Source organism: Triturus cristatus, chromosome 2_1 (genome assembly GCF_964204655.1).
Source record: "Triturus cristatus chromosome 2_1, aTriCri1.1, whole genome shotgun sequence".
NCBI classification, from domain to species: Eukaryota; Metazoa; Chordata; class Amphibia; order Caudata; family Salamandridae; genus Triturus; species Triturus cristatus.
In genome coordinates, this window is record NC_140581.1 from 168,990,087 (window position 1) to 169,005,954 (window position 15,868).

Below are 15,868 nucleotides of genomic sequence, written 5' to 3' on the forward strand. Positions count from 1 at the left end.
CGTGCCAACTCTGTGCAGGACGATTTCAGATACCATGGCTCACATAGCCCATCTGTTTGCTGATCTCACCTAGCTGCCGTCCTACTAGCACCGTGTGTGCCTGGACACCTGTGTCCCCCATCTATGGGACAACAGCCCACTTGTTAGTTAACCGCTCCCACCCCCGCCTACCTACTTTGACTATTATGGCGAGGAGGATTATGCTTAACATTTGCAGTACCTTTGCTTTCTAAATCGTGACGCACAGGAATGTTCATAACTAGCAGTATGTGACAATGAGCAAGGGTGCCCTCCTGCCCTTGCCATGCATCCCCTATGGGAATTTCGCCAGCTCAGCTCCCTCTGTGGTGAAACCCCCTAGGCATACCAGCTAATACAGAGCGCACTGTTTGCTCCTAGGAAATGAGCATGTGGCTTGCATAGTTTCCACCCATCACGCTTGGCCAGCAGTGACCCTTGCTGCCCCTGAATTACCATCCGCCCGTAGGCCTCAGGACCTGAGTGTCTGCCTGAGGCGCCAACCCCCGTTGAAGGGCAGAGGTAAGCACGTGGCACCCACTGGGCCACACAGCTAGGCACCCCAGACAAGCATGTTCGTTTGGCCGCCCGCTTAAGAGGAAAGGTAAACCCAACCCGGTGCATGCAAGATGGTTGCCCCCGCCCAAATGGTAGCCCGCCCCATGACAAGGTGCATCGGCAGAGGTAAGGTGCCCAGCACCTGGCATTTAATACCACAGGCTGCCAGCTTGCCAACGCGGTACAAAAGGGGGTGGTGATAGACGGAGCATCAGAACCAATCAAACACTCACACCCAGTCAACAGATCTGGGTTTGATCAATCACCGTTCTTTAGCCCACTCTGCCACCCCAGTTCAGACATGGCCATATGCAAATCAGTCTGACCCTGTGCCTCATGGGAACAGTCCAGCCCGAACTGCCAAGCCATGCCTTCCCTGGACCGGAAACAAGCTTCCTAGGACCGGTTTCTGGCATTTCAGCCGTCTTCAGCCAGGCTTGCTTGAATCCAGTGGCAAAGTGAGCAAGGGACTCACGTCTGAGCATACCCTGCCAACTTATGGCGAACAAAGCGGTACAAAATGGGGTGGTGATAGACGGAGCATCAGAACCAATCAAACACTCACACCCAGTCAACAGATCTGGGTTTGATCCATCACCGTTCTATAGCCCACTCTGCCACCCCAGTTCAGACATGGCCATATGCAAATCAGTCTGACCCTGTGCCTCATGGGAACAGTCCAGCCCGAACTGCCAAGCCATGCCTTCCCTGGACCGGAAACAAGCTTCCTAGGACCGGTTTCTGGCATTTCAGCTGTCTTCAGCCAGGCTTGCTTGAATCCAGTGGCAAAGTGAGCAAGGGACTCACGTCTGAGCATACCCTGCCAACTTATGGCGAACAAAGCGGTACAAAAGGGGGTGGTGATAGACGGAGCATCAGAACCAATCAAACACTCACACCCAGTCAACAGATATGGGTTTGATCCATCACCGTTCTTTAGCCCACTCTGCCACCCCAGTTCAGACATGGCCATATGCAAATCAGTCTGACCCTGTGCCTCATGGGAACAGTCCAGCCCGAACTGCCAAGCCATGCCTTCCCTGGACCGGAAACAAGCTTCCTAGGACCGGTTTCTGGCATTTCAGCCGTCTTCAGCCAGGCTTGCTTGAATCCAGTGGCAAAGTGAGCAAGGGACTCACGTCTGAGCATACCCTGCCAACTTATGGCGAACAAAGCGGTACAAAAGGGGGTGGTGATAGACGGAGCATCAGAACCAATCAAACACTCACACCCAGTCAACAGATCTGGGTTTGATCCATCACCGTTCTTTAGCCCACTCTGCCACCCCAGTTCAGACATGGCCATATGCAAATCAGTCTGACCCTGTGCCTCATGGGAACAGTCCAGCCCGAACTGCCAAGCCATGCCTTCCCTCGACCGGAAACAAGCTTCCTAGGACCGGTTTCTGGCATTTCAGCCGTCTTCAGCCAGGCTTGCTTGAATCCAGTGACAAAGTGAGCAAGGGACTCACGTCTGAGCATACCCTGCCAACTTATGGCGAACAAAGCGGTACAAAAGGGGGTGGTGATAGACGGAGCATCAGAACCAATCAAACACTCACACCCAGTCAACAGATCTGGGTTTGATCCATCACCGTTCTTTAGCCCACTCTGCCACCCCAGTTCAGACATGGCCATATGCAAATCAGTCTGACCCTGTGCCTCATGGGAACAGTCCAGCCCGAACTGCCAAGCCATGCCTTCCCTGGACCGGAAACAAGCTTCCTAGGACCGGTTTCTGGCATTTCAGCCGTCTTCAGCCAGGCTTGCTTGAATCCAGTGGCAAAGTGAGCAAGGGACTCACATCTGAGCATACCCTGCCAACTTATGGCGAACAAAGCGGTACAAAAGGGGGTGGTGATAGACGGAGCATCAGAACCAATCAAACACTCACACCCAGTCAACAGATCGGGGTTTGATCCATCACCGTTCTTTAGCCCACTCTGCCACCCCAGTTCAGACATGGCCATATGCAAATCAGTCTGACCCTGTGCCTCATGGGAACAGTCCAGCCCGAACTGCCAAGCCATGCCTTCCCTGGACCGGAAACAAGCTTCCTAGGACCGGTTTCTGGCATTTCAGCCGTCTTCAGCCAGGCTTGCTTGAATCCAGTGGCAAAGTGAGCAAGGGACTCACGTCTGAGCATACCCTGCCAACTTATGGCGAACAAAGCGGTACAAAAGGGGGTGGTGATAGACGGAGCATCAGAACCAATCAAACACTCACACCCAGTCAACAGATCTGGGTTTGATCCATCACCGTTCTTTAGCCCACTCTGCCACCCCAGTTCTGACATGGCCATATGCAAATCAGTCTGACCCTGTGCCTCATGGGAACAGTCCAGCCCGAACTGCCAAGCCATGCCTTCCCTGGACCGGAAACAAGCTTCCTAGGACCGGTTTCTGGCATTTCAGCCGTCTTCAGCCAGGCTTGCTTGAATCCAGTGACAAAGTGAGCAAGGGACTCACGTCTGAGCATACCCTGCCAACTTATGGCGAACAAAGCGGTACAAAAGGGGGTGGTGATAGACGGAGCATCAGAACCAATCAAACACTTACACCCAGTCAACAGATCTGGGTTTGATCCATCCCCGTTCTTTAGCCCACTCTGCCACCCCATTTCAGACATGGCCATATGCAAATCAGTCTGACCCTGTGCCTCATGGGAACAGTCCAGCCCGAACTGCCAAGCCATGCCTTCCCTGGACCGGAAACAAGCTTCCTAGGACCGGTTTCTGGCATTTCAGCCGTCTTCAGCCAGGCTTGCTTGAATCCAGTGGCAAAGTGAGCAAGGGACTCACGTCTGAGCATACCCTGCCAACTTATGGCGAACAAAGCGGTACAAAAGGGGGTGGTGATAGACGGAGCATCAGAACCAATCAAACACTCATACCCAGTCAACAGATCTGGGTTTGATCAATCATCGTTCTTTAGCCCACTCTGCCACCCCAGTTCAGACATGGCCATATGCAAATCAGTCTGACCCTGTGCCTCATGGGAACAGTCCAGCCCGAACTGCCAAGCCATGCCTTCCCTGGACCGGAAACAAGCTTCTTAGGACCGGTTTCTGGCATTTCAGCCGTCTTCAGCCAGGCTTGCTTGAATCCAGTGGCAAAGTGAGCAAGGGACTCACGTCTGAGCATACCCTGCCAACTTATGGCGAACAAAGCGGTACAAAAGGGGGTGGTGATAGACGGAGCATCAGAACCAATCAAACTCTCACACCCAGTCAACAGATCTGGGTTTGATCCATCACCGTTCTTTAGCCCACTCTGCCACCCCAGTTCAGACATGGCCATATGCAAATCAGTCAGACCCTGTGCCTCATGGGAACAGTCCAGCCCGAACTGCCAAGCCATGCCTTCCCTGGACCGGAAACAAGCTTCCTAGGACCGGTTTCTGGCATTTCAGCCGTCTTCAGCCAGGCTTGCTTGAATCCAGTGGCAAAGTGAGCAAGGGACTCACGTCTGAGCATACCCTGCCAACTTATGGCGAACAAAGCGGTACAAAAGGGGGTGGTGATAGACGGAGCATCAGAACCAATCAAACACTCACACCCAGTCAACAGCACCCCACCCCAGTCCCGTGCAATGGCACTGCCCATAAGTGCCCTGCACGCAAGCAGACCAGAGGCCGGCAGATCCGACAATGTGGGAAAGGAGGGGTGCCCAACGCAGGGGCAACGGTACCCCAGAGGAGGGGGCAGAGGGAACAACTCACTACCACCAAACCGAAAGCTGACGCCAGACCAACCAGATGACACCGTGTCCAGCGGGGGTACAAAGAGGACAGAAGGCATGGAGTACACGGCGCAAAAGGAATGCTGGATGGGGGGGAGTATAAATACCTTGCTTCCCGCCCACTAGGTGCGCAACGCGCTGGATCTCAGTGACCCCGGAGATCTGATCTCTAGACCATCTTGGGCTGTGCCAAATGCGGCACTAAGGCACTAAGGTGGCTGCCCTCTGAGTGGGGCCTCCTGCGTGGGCCGCGGGCAGCCTCAGTCTCTGCGGTTCAAGGGAAAGGAAATGCGCTTTTGAGCGCTCGCTCCTGTTGAGCTAAATTAGGACGGAAGATGCTGAAGAGCAGTTGGAGTCAGGGGTCAGAAACCGATCAAGGGCGTGACGGCATATCACTGTAAAAGCGGGAAGAATGGAAACAAGCATTTGCAATGCAACAGGTCTCGCATTTACGCGAGTTTAAGCTATTGGCATTGTAAATGTCAATGCGTTTTATTTATACTTGAAAAACCAAAACATATAAATAAAAGGCATTGGCATTTACAATGCCAATAGCTCAAACTTGCATATATGTGAGACCTGCTGCATGGCAAATGCGTGTTTGCCTGTGCTACACTGAACTGATGGGGACAGCGCTGCAAATTTATTAAATAAAACAGCATGGCCGCTACAGTGAAAGTGGACCGCGCTGGAATGAGGAAAAGACCATTAAATAAAATAGTGTTCACCCACTAAATAACGGAGACCGTGTAACGAGCCAAGTCAAAGGTCCAGTCGTTATGGGCGTTAACAAATGCAGACAAGGCTGTACCAAGGCCTATGTACGAATCGGAAGCCAGCATTTTCAAAGGACAATGACACAAGCAAATGACAAATATGAGCAGAGAGTGGGCAGGGATTCAGGTGCATACACTAATATAGCATGCCTTGCAGGGCGAGCAATGTACGCACGCCGTCGCTAATCTCGACCTAAAAAAAGATTCTTCCCGCACCTTAATTTAGCCAATCTCCTTCATTCTCCTTTTGCAGAGTGAGATGCCTGATGCCATAATGGCTACTTGATGTCTACAGATTTGCAATACTGTGATCAGTAGCGAAGGGGCCAGACACCCTGATAGGTAAATACCACTTCCTGCCGTCCTCCTCTGCCATCTCATTCATTCTCTTCCTTTGAGCTTTCCTGTCCTGCCGTGAGTAGCGTAGAAGCTCACGTCGCTCCGGCTTCCTCTTCCCTGAATGTAGCTATCCTGGACCCCGAGCCGTTTGCTCACCCTGCTCTGACCTGCCTCTCGCTACCGGAAGCTCTGCTACGAGTTGTCAGAAGCTCCACTCGAAGCTTCTGGGATCAATACAGCTCCCCCCTCCCCAGCCGGAAGCTCCAGTCTGCTGCTCTCTCCCCCTCCCCCATTGGCAGTTCAGCAAGCCCTTCTGTATAATTTCTGATGTGTTTTTTTTTCTCTTTACTGCAATATAAAGTGCATGTGCTATTTCTTATGCCCAAAAGATTGTCGGGCTGGATGAGTTTGTAAAGAACGTCGGGTACGCAGATATCGTGCACAGAGGCTCTCTCTGCATATATGCATACCCACAATACTTTGCAAACTCTCCCCTATATTTATTGCGGAGTAAGAAAAATCACCCAAATGTGTCGGTAACGAGCTTTTGTTTAGGCCAGTCTGCTTTCATTTCTGAAATAATTTCATGTTTTTTTTTATTTCTATACATTTATTTATACATTTTTGAAAAAAACATACAAAATAAACAAAAAATACACCATACAATCACATACGTAACTATCTATGCAGGCCACATACAATATACATTATACAACATCAGTCTGAATGTAAATAATAAAGATAGAAGAGGGGTATGGGTACACAGTGGCATCAGCTACATCAGTACTGCAGATACTTCTCCCAGGGGAGTATGATCTTGTTAGGCGAACAGGCACGTCTCACAGACGCGGAATTGGGGGATAACAACCATGCAATAAAGGTAGAACGACAGGGAAACATGAAACAATTTAGCACCACACGTTTTAGTCATCATGCATTTCGGCCTCAATGCAATTGGACTCCTGATATTGCGCAAAGAGGCCCCAAAAGCTTAATGGACGAGCGGTAGGAGGGAGCAGCTCATTATATATCTCAGACTGCGTATTACAATGCACCATATCTCTTTTCCACTCAGCCACAGTTGGTAGAGGACCCGCATAGATCTCATTGCTAGCCTACGCTTAGCCAAGAGTAGGCCCATGGCTATCAACTTACGCATATTTTTCAGCAAGGGTTTAACGTAGCCTAGTAACGCGAACATTGGATCAGGTGTGATAGGCATACCCACAATGTTAGGCAGAGTTGTAAAGATTTGACTCCAAAAATCAGCCACAGGGGGACACTGCCAATCCAAATGGTAAAAGCCCGCTCCCGGACTGTCGCAACGTTCACAGCAGTCTGAGTCACGCAACCCATATCTATGCAAACGCTTTGGTGTATAGTGTACCCTATTCAGAAACTTAAAATGTGCCAGTCTATGCCTGCAAGTCAGAGAAACCTTACGGGTGACCTCGCAGCAACAAAACCTTATGTCATCCGAAAGTTGCTCGCCAATATCAGCCTGCCAGGCCAATCGGGCTTTCATGTATGGGGAAATCTTAGTCTGTAAGGCTGAAGCATACAGTTTAGAGACCAATTTGATAGGGGACTGAGAGCGGAGTAAAATGGATAAAGGAGGGGTGTCCATAGATTCTGTCAACTCATCTCCCAACACCTCGCGAAGTGCGTGCTTCATGCGAAAAAACTGAAACTGCGTCAGGACAGAGGGTTGTTCCTTATTAGCAATCACAGCATCCCAAGTGACCATCTTACCATTCTTAAAAAGATCACCCGTTTCAGACATACCAAGACTATGCAGTGATCGAAGCATGCTTTTTTCCGAGCTAAAGACGAACCAGTGACACCACTCAATAAGCATGCGAGGTGAGTACAGTTAGGCCCCGGCGAACAAACCAAGGAGGAAGTGCCATGGAATTCACTGAATCCAGGACCCCACAACGTCTAATCGAAGGTTTGGATATCAGCCAAGGTAAGGGTTCGGGAGCAGCTGCAACTCTCTCTATGTGAAGATGTGGGAGGTTTTGGGGACCATGAACCCAAGCATGAGCATGTGATGCCTGTGCCACCCGGTAATAGAGCTTGAGGTCTGGAGCCCCCAGACAATCAGCAGAGCACGGCAGCATGAGAGTATCCATAGATACATGCGGCGATTTACCCGCCCAAGCTAGTCTGGTCATCAACACACGCAATTCCCTAAACAGGTGACACAGGACTACAATGGGAATGTTAACAAATGGGGCAGCACCACCATCTTCATCATATAGACTCTCCCCACTAGCGACAACGGTAGACGAATCCAACGGTCAACATTCTCACTCAATTTTGCTGTGGCTTTGCCGTTATTTGCACGGATCACAAGTTCAGCATCTGAATGGATGTGGATCCCAAGGTATCGGACCATATCAGAGGTCCACTGCAACGGGAAATCTAGCTGCGAGGGTGTCGTGCAAGGTGTCAACGGGAAAATCAGAGACTTGTCCCAATTAATTTTCTGCCTCGATAACCCACCAAATCGCAACACCTCACGTATAACAGGAGGGATATGTACTTCCGGGTCTCTAATGTAAAAGAGCGTATCATCAGCATACTCTGACACAATCAGATTATAGTTGGGGAAACAGAGGCCTCTATGGCCATGATATTCCCTCAGTGCTCTCAACAAGGGCTCAGCCGCTAGGGCCTATAGGAGCGGGGACAGGGGGCATCCCTGCCTGGTACCTCTCGATATAACAATAGGGTCAGAAACTGTCTCCAACACGGACACGAGCCACCGGCAAATTATAGAGGACCCCAACCAACTGCAAGAACACTTCCCCGAACCCCATACTGCGCAGAACAGCATAAAGAAACGGCCACTCAATAGAATCAAATGCCTTTTCGGCATCTAAGAAGACCGCCGCAGCAGGGACATCCGGGCGTGTGTGCTGAAGAGCACCAAACTCCGTACGAAGATTGTGTGAGAGTGTATGGACCTGAATAAAGCCAGCTTGCTCAGGACCAATTAACTGGAGTAACAATGGGGAGAGGTGGTTAGCAAGAACCTTAGCAAATATCTTAGTGTCCACATTCAACAAAGATAGCGGGCGATAGGAAGAGCATGTGTGGGGGTCCTTATCTGGTTTCAGTAAGGTAACGATCAGGGCATCCCGGCTGCACCAATCTCCTGGAACAGTGTGGCCAAATGAGGAATTAGCAGATCACTAAAGGCTTTATAAAACGCAACTGTGAGGCCATCCTGGCCAGGTGCACTACCTTCTCTCATAGAATTCAATGCCAACCGTATCTCCGGAAGTGCTACAGGGCGCATTAAAAACTCCCTATGCCAGTTTTTTAACCAAGGCAGTCTGGATCTGACCGCGTTGCGCCGGCAGTATCTGTTAAAAGTGGAACACCTCTGGATTCTAGTCTACGCTTTGCCATGGCTATTGTATCATTTCATGTTTTTATTGGTTTATTTTTGTATTGGTTGTGCCAGTGGACATATCAATTGGAATGTTTGTTATTTTTGCATTTTTGTGATGTCATTTTTCACTTATTTGTTTTTTTGCAAACATATATGCACGCCTCCTTTAGTTGGCAGCAGTTGTACTTTGTGTTTATTTTTTAGAATTGTAATGTTTATTGCATATGTTTGAAAAAATAAAAATGAACAAAATAAATATCACAGGCTTGCCAAGGCCAGACATATTTTTTGTTTTGAATTGTGAGTAGGGCTTCAAAAATCCAGGGACGAGAACTGTGGTTGGGTAACAAGAAAAAAACATGTTGCAGAATTCACGCACACCATGAGGCCAGTCGGCAGCTATGGTGAATGGCTGGAGGCTACAAGGCCATATCTTTGGCTCTCTTTCCAATACTACAGTGATTCACTCTTATGCTGACTGGTTCAGTCAGACATAGCAGATTTTGTTATTGTTTTCAGGCAATAAGGGCCGATTTTGGTGTTTAGTTCTTTACGACAAAAAAAACACCATTATTGATTGATTCAGAAGAGCTCCTTTTCATTAATTTCTGTTAACAAGACATGAGATAAGAGTACATAACATTTCTGAATGGTAGTATTTTTGGGGTAATTTGCAGAAGGTGCTAACACAATATAATGCTGTGCTATTTTGCTCCTTTTACGCAGTTTAGATGCATCAAAATACAAACATTCACTTTTCTCAAAGCAAGACCAACTGCCACAAAATGAAACAGAGTGAAACAACACACCACCGCTAATTAACATTACATTTTTATTGCTGCGAAACAGCACCCACCGATAACCGCAAAAAGAAATGACTCCAATAGTACTTATCTTCAAAAGTATGATATGGATTCAAACCGGCATATCAAAACCTGATTTTGGTGAATATTTTAAAGTCCACAGGGAACTGATCCTTTCTGTCCAAACCGACAGGGGCTAAATAGAGTTTGCAGACTGGTTGTTTACCTAGATACTACGTGCTTCGATTGTTGTCTATATATCCCGTATCCCACCTCACCAACAGAAATTGTGACCACTTGACTATCTCAGGCAATTGTGCACACTGGCTCCAACCCGACTGTGCACCCTAGAAGACACAGCCTGCACAATTAGCGCTAATACTTAAAATAACAAGATCGTTTGCAAAAAATATTATCGGTAGACTTAAAACATATTACCAAAAGAGGGCAGTTAGCCCAATATGAGAAGTTCACTTTCTTTTTTTTTTTTTTTTTTAAATTATTTATTGAGAGTTCGTACCGGTAAATACATATTCCTAAATGGATACATAAATACATAAAATAGAAGCATAGCATTATACCGTCATGCGAAACAGAAACAGAAAGAGTGATAAACAGTGATAAACAATACGAGATCAATTGACATGTTAGATATCTACACAGCCAGTAAGTCATTCATTTTTAGTTAATTTTGCTGTCCTCCATGTAGCCACTGGGTCCCAAAGTCGCTTGCCCACATCCCTTAGCTTTGCTCACTTTAAATCATATAATGCTTCCTCAATATTATGTATGCCCAACATTCTGCACAACCACATTTGAAAAGTTGGGGCTTCTGTATCCTTCCAGGCTGCGCTAATTAGAATCCTAAGGACTGCTACAGAGATGAAAACTAAAGCTTCAGCCTCGATACTTATATTTAGTTTCACGTCGCAGCCAATTATTATCAGGGTCGGGGATAGGTTAATTTTGACATCAAGTAGCCCCTCTAAAAACCGTATTATTTCAATTTTGATAGATTTTAATTTTTCACAGCCATAGAACATGTGTATAAGATCTGCTGTACCATTTCCACATCTGGGGCAATTGCTATCTGTCGCTTTCCCCCACGAAAATAATTTTTCGGGCGTATAGTATAAATTAAATAAGGTTTTGTAATGTTGGGCTCTGAGATTCGAGGAGCGCAAGAACCTCTTATCCATAGCTAACGCCTTATCAACGTCTATTTCGGGATCTCCCAATTTTTTGGACCATGCAGCTTCAATTTTCCCAATATCATCTATTGATGCATCGTTAAATATTTTATATATATCTCTAATTCTATGGCCCCCTGACTTCAAATACTCAATTAATTCGTATTTCCCTTTCAGAGTGATACGTGGCCTAATTGATTTAATTCTATTTACAATCTGCATGTATTTGAACTCTTGATAGCCTCGTAGTGAATAGTGTTGTGTAAGTTCTTCGAGTGTTCTGCACTGATCACCAATCATTATTTGCCCCAACTCCACTATACCATGACTCTCCCAATGACGCCACGTTCCATCCCTACTAAAATTTGGAAAAAGTGTTGAGTTCCAAAGTGGTGTGCGATGATGGATGGTAGGTATATCTAGAGCTTTTTTAACAGTTTTCCAAATATACCATACACCCTCAAGCGTCTTGTATCCAATTTCATTGTAATAACTCCTCTGAGTTCTCCTTAATAAAAGCCCTACGGCTTCTCCTCCTACCAATAGCTGAAAAATTGATGGTATCGCCGCCTGTCTGAGGGTTGGACCCCCCCGGATGGAGTAGAATAGCCATGTCTGTGAGGAGACATGCAAGATGGTAGCTCTTAATATCTGGCAGTCCCAACCCACCTCTATCTTGTGGTAATGACATATATCTATTTGACCGCCTTATTTTGCCGTATTGCCATAAAAATTTCATAAAAATGGCCTCAATCTTCCTAATAATTTTCTCATCAATTTTAAATGGGATTGACCTTAATTTGTAAAGCACCTTAGGAAACATTGTCATTTTTATAACGTTAGCCCTCCCTATCAGTGACAGCTGTAATGAGTCCATTCTTTTTAGGTCTGTTTCCATAGATTTCAAAAGAGGGGTGTAATTATCGTCAATTATTTTACCTGGTTCTGCATTTATTGTTATACCCAGGTAAGCTACAGATCCTACATATCTTCCATCCACCTTGGCTATTTTTTTTTAACATAATACCTGAGTTTTATCAGCATTTAGTCGGTAGCTAGACACATCTCCAAACTGACCGGTTATGTTAACTACCTCCCTCATAGCTAGCTCTGGATCTTTTGTAATGACTGCTAAATCATCCGCATAAGCGAGAATTTTAGTATGAAACCCATTTGATATTACTGGTTTAATAATCGCACTATTCATTAATTGTGTAATTAAAGGATCTATGTAGAGCGCGAACAAGATTGGAGAGCATGGGCAGCCCTGTCTCGTGCCCCTTGTTATATTGATCCTATCTGATCTTTTCCCCATTGATTGAATTCTAGCCGTAGGTGATGAATACATAGCCTGAATAGCTTGACAAAATCTAGGGCCAAATCCCCTTGCCTCCATAACCTTCCATAGAAAACTCCATCTAACGCGATCAAATGCCTTCTCTGCATCGAGGAGGATCATTGCGACCCTCTCCCCCCTAGCAGCACCGATGTCAAATAAGGTAATAGCTCTCCTAATATGGTTTGTGGTTCCTCTTCCTGGGATAAATCCATGCTGCCAGGGGGAGACCAAGGATGCAATAATCCTTCCCATACAAGTGGCCATGATTTTGGCATATAGCTTGTTATCACTGTTAATCAATGATATTGGTCTGTAGGAGCCCGGGTTGGTCTTTGGTTTCCCTTTTTTGTGAAAGATTACTATATTGGTTTCTTGCCAAGACTCAGGTATTATTCCGGTATTCATAACACCATTGAATAGATCTAAGAGCAGTGGTGTTGTTTCCTCCCTTAGACTTTTATATAGCTCTAACGGTATGGCATCTGGGCCCGCAGCCTTTCCGCTTGCAAGATCTTGCAGAGCTTCCAATACCTCCGTCAATGTGATATCTTGTTCCAGTAATTCGATCTGGCCTCATTTTAGCTTACTACCCATGTCTAACCATCTTATATTTGGGTGCCCTCCAACCGCTTCCTCCTGATATAGTTCTTGGTAAAATTTCCTAAACCCCTCCAAAATTTCACCAGGCTTGTCGTATATTTGGCCCTGATATTCAATTTGTGTCACAATGTTTTTACTTGCAACCTGCCTGATTCGCAAGGCAAGAGCTCTACCTGCTTGCTCACCAGTTTCATAAAGGCATGATCTCTGTGCCTGGTAGTATGCTGCCGCCTTTCTTGCTAATTGTTTCTGGATCTCAGCTTTTAAGGAGTTTACTTTATGTAGGCTCTCAACAGATTGATCACCTGTAATTAAATCTTGTCTATGTTGTGTCTCTGCCTCACTCAATTTTCCCATCAATGCTTCCCTTTCCCTGTTAACCTTTTTCCATACGTTGGTGGTATAGCTTATGGTCTCTCCTCTTATTCCTGCCTTGAAGCTATCCCACACCACTCCCCTTGATGCACTATACCTATTAGCGTTAAAAAAGGACTGGGTCCATATTTTCATATGAGCGATGTAGTCGACATCCGCTAATAATTTTTTATCAAATGTCCAAGGTCTAGGAACCTTGTATGATCTATTGATGACCATATTTAAGACTAAGGGGTTGTGATCTGACATAATTTTGGGAAGCTTGTTTATTTGAACACTCTTAAGTAAGGTAGTCGAGATCATAAAATAATCCAATTTCGAATATTTATTAAAAGGATGTGAATAATAAGTAAACCCTGGATCTCCGGTCAGTAAATTTCCCCAGACATCGTATAAGCCATGTGACTGCATCATTGACATGATTGCTCTAAACACCCTTGGCTTCCTGCCTATGTATGCACTACCATCCGTAAAATTCGCAGAGATGTTAAAGTCTCCACATAGTACTATGTTGGTATGCCAATCAATTAATTCATTTTCAATGTGGCTAAAAACTTGTGGCTCGTCTGTGTTGGATCCATATACTGTACAAATAGTGAAACCTAAATTCATTTCGCATATTGCCCATCTTCCTAGTGAGTCCGCCTTACACCTTTTGGCCCCCCCTAACCCCACTTTGCCAATTATGGCCACACCTCTTATCATAGAAGTCTGGGATGTACATGACAACAATTCATAGCCTTTAAAATTCAACCAGTGTTTTTTGCTCCAAGGTAAGTGGGTCTCTTGTAGACATATTAAATCTAAGTTTATCATATTTAAATATTGTTCAAGCTTCCCCCTCTTTTTCCAATCATTTAATCCTCCTCTGTTAAGAGATCCAATCCTTAGCTTCGGCATAGCCAATTTTTAAATACTTCCATAACATCAACCTGTCCGGATACCTGAATTCATAATAAGAACCCATCCTTTGTTTCAAATTTCCTCCTTCATTCGAAATCCCTTTAACAGTACGAACTCTCTTCGGTTTTTTATTTTCTCCCCCCAGATCCACCACCCAACCCCCTTTCCCCCCCTCCCTTCCCCCCCTCTTACCGCCCCCCCCTCCTGCCACCCTTTGAGGCATCCTGGGTTTATACTCACCCAGCTGTTGATGGCCGTGTGTTCCACACGCCTGGACCTACTACCTGGCCTGATACTATATGATCATACTGAGTGTCAACCTTATATCAAATAATAGTAGTTAATAGTTTGTCGGCACTAAATGTCTTCTTCTGTTCAGTTACCATTGTTTTGTTTCATTCTTGCTTCAACCTCCTTAAGATAGACCTCCGCCTGAATCTCACTTGTGAAGCTCCTCGTTGTGCCTTTATATGTTATTTTTAATCGTGCCGGATTTTGCAGGTAGACCGTTGCTCCAAGCTTTTCAAAAGGGGCAAACAGCTGTCGCATTCGCCATCGTCTTTCAACTGTTGCGTGTGCAAAATCTGGTCTTACAAAAAACTTAAAGCCCCTATATTCTCTTTGAGCCATTGGCCTAGCCAAGTCATATATAGTGTCACGTACCAAAAAGTTTCCAAAGTTGACTAGGAAAGCTCTCGGATATTTTAGAGATTTCTCTGACCGTGTTGGTAATGTTAGTGGAAAGCGATGTGCTCGGCATACTTCTTTATCCATTTCCCAGGAGTTGAGTTCCGGGAAAGAAGATTTTAGTAAGTTGATCATGAAGTTTCTTGGATCACTCCCTTCCGAGCCCTCGGGAATCCCAAGAAATCGAAGATTATTCCTTCTTGTTCTATTTTCTTGGTCTTCAACCTTTGTCATTAGGTCTTTGATTATACCCTCGTGCTCCTTTGCTTGGAGTTGTAATCTGCCAACGTCTGATTCCAGGTTTTCTGCACGAACTTCTACCGAACACATTCTATCAGAGATTTCCTGACATGTATTTCCAACTTTATTGATAGCTCCTTCCAATTTTTTGAATAGCGACATGAGAAGTTCACTTTCAATAAAAAAGGGTTATATATTGCCATTAGGACATCAGAAAGTAAGTATTTTCAAAAAAATAGTTGCAATGCTATAGGTCTCGCATTTATGTAAGACCGATGGCATTGGAAACAAACGGCCGCCATTGTCCCAGCTGCTGCGAAAGTGAAAGCGGCCTTCGCCTGCTGAATGTAAGCAAAGCACGTCATCGTGCTTGAGGTAGAAGAAACTCAATAAAGAAAACAGAACACGTACTGTGTAACAAACAAGTAAAGGGGCTAGTAACGTGGGAGGTTACAAATGACGACATGGACGTACTAAGGAGGGACTATTAAGGAATCAGACAGCAGCATTTGCAAAGGACAAAGACACAAGACAATGACAAAATAAGGGCGGGGGAGTGGGTGGGGCTTCTCTCCCGTACTGAACTACCATAGATCTTCATCAGAGCAGTGCTTGCGCGTTGGCTCAGGCTCGACCTAAAAATACTGGGTCCGGCGAAAACAGTTGTCACTCCCAAACATGTCTCAAGCCTAAAATCCTTCCAATTATATACAAAAGCAAAAGGGTCCATCTCTCCAGCAACTTTTTTACCTTAGTGAGCATAGCCCATAGTTTAACTTGAATAATTGAGAGAAATTATTTGCAACATATTGCCTCAGTATCTAATAGGACATTGCAGAATAGTCTGTAGTCAGGCGAGGATTTCAAACGCATTGAATTAAACAAAAAGAGCTCAGTTT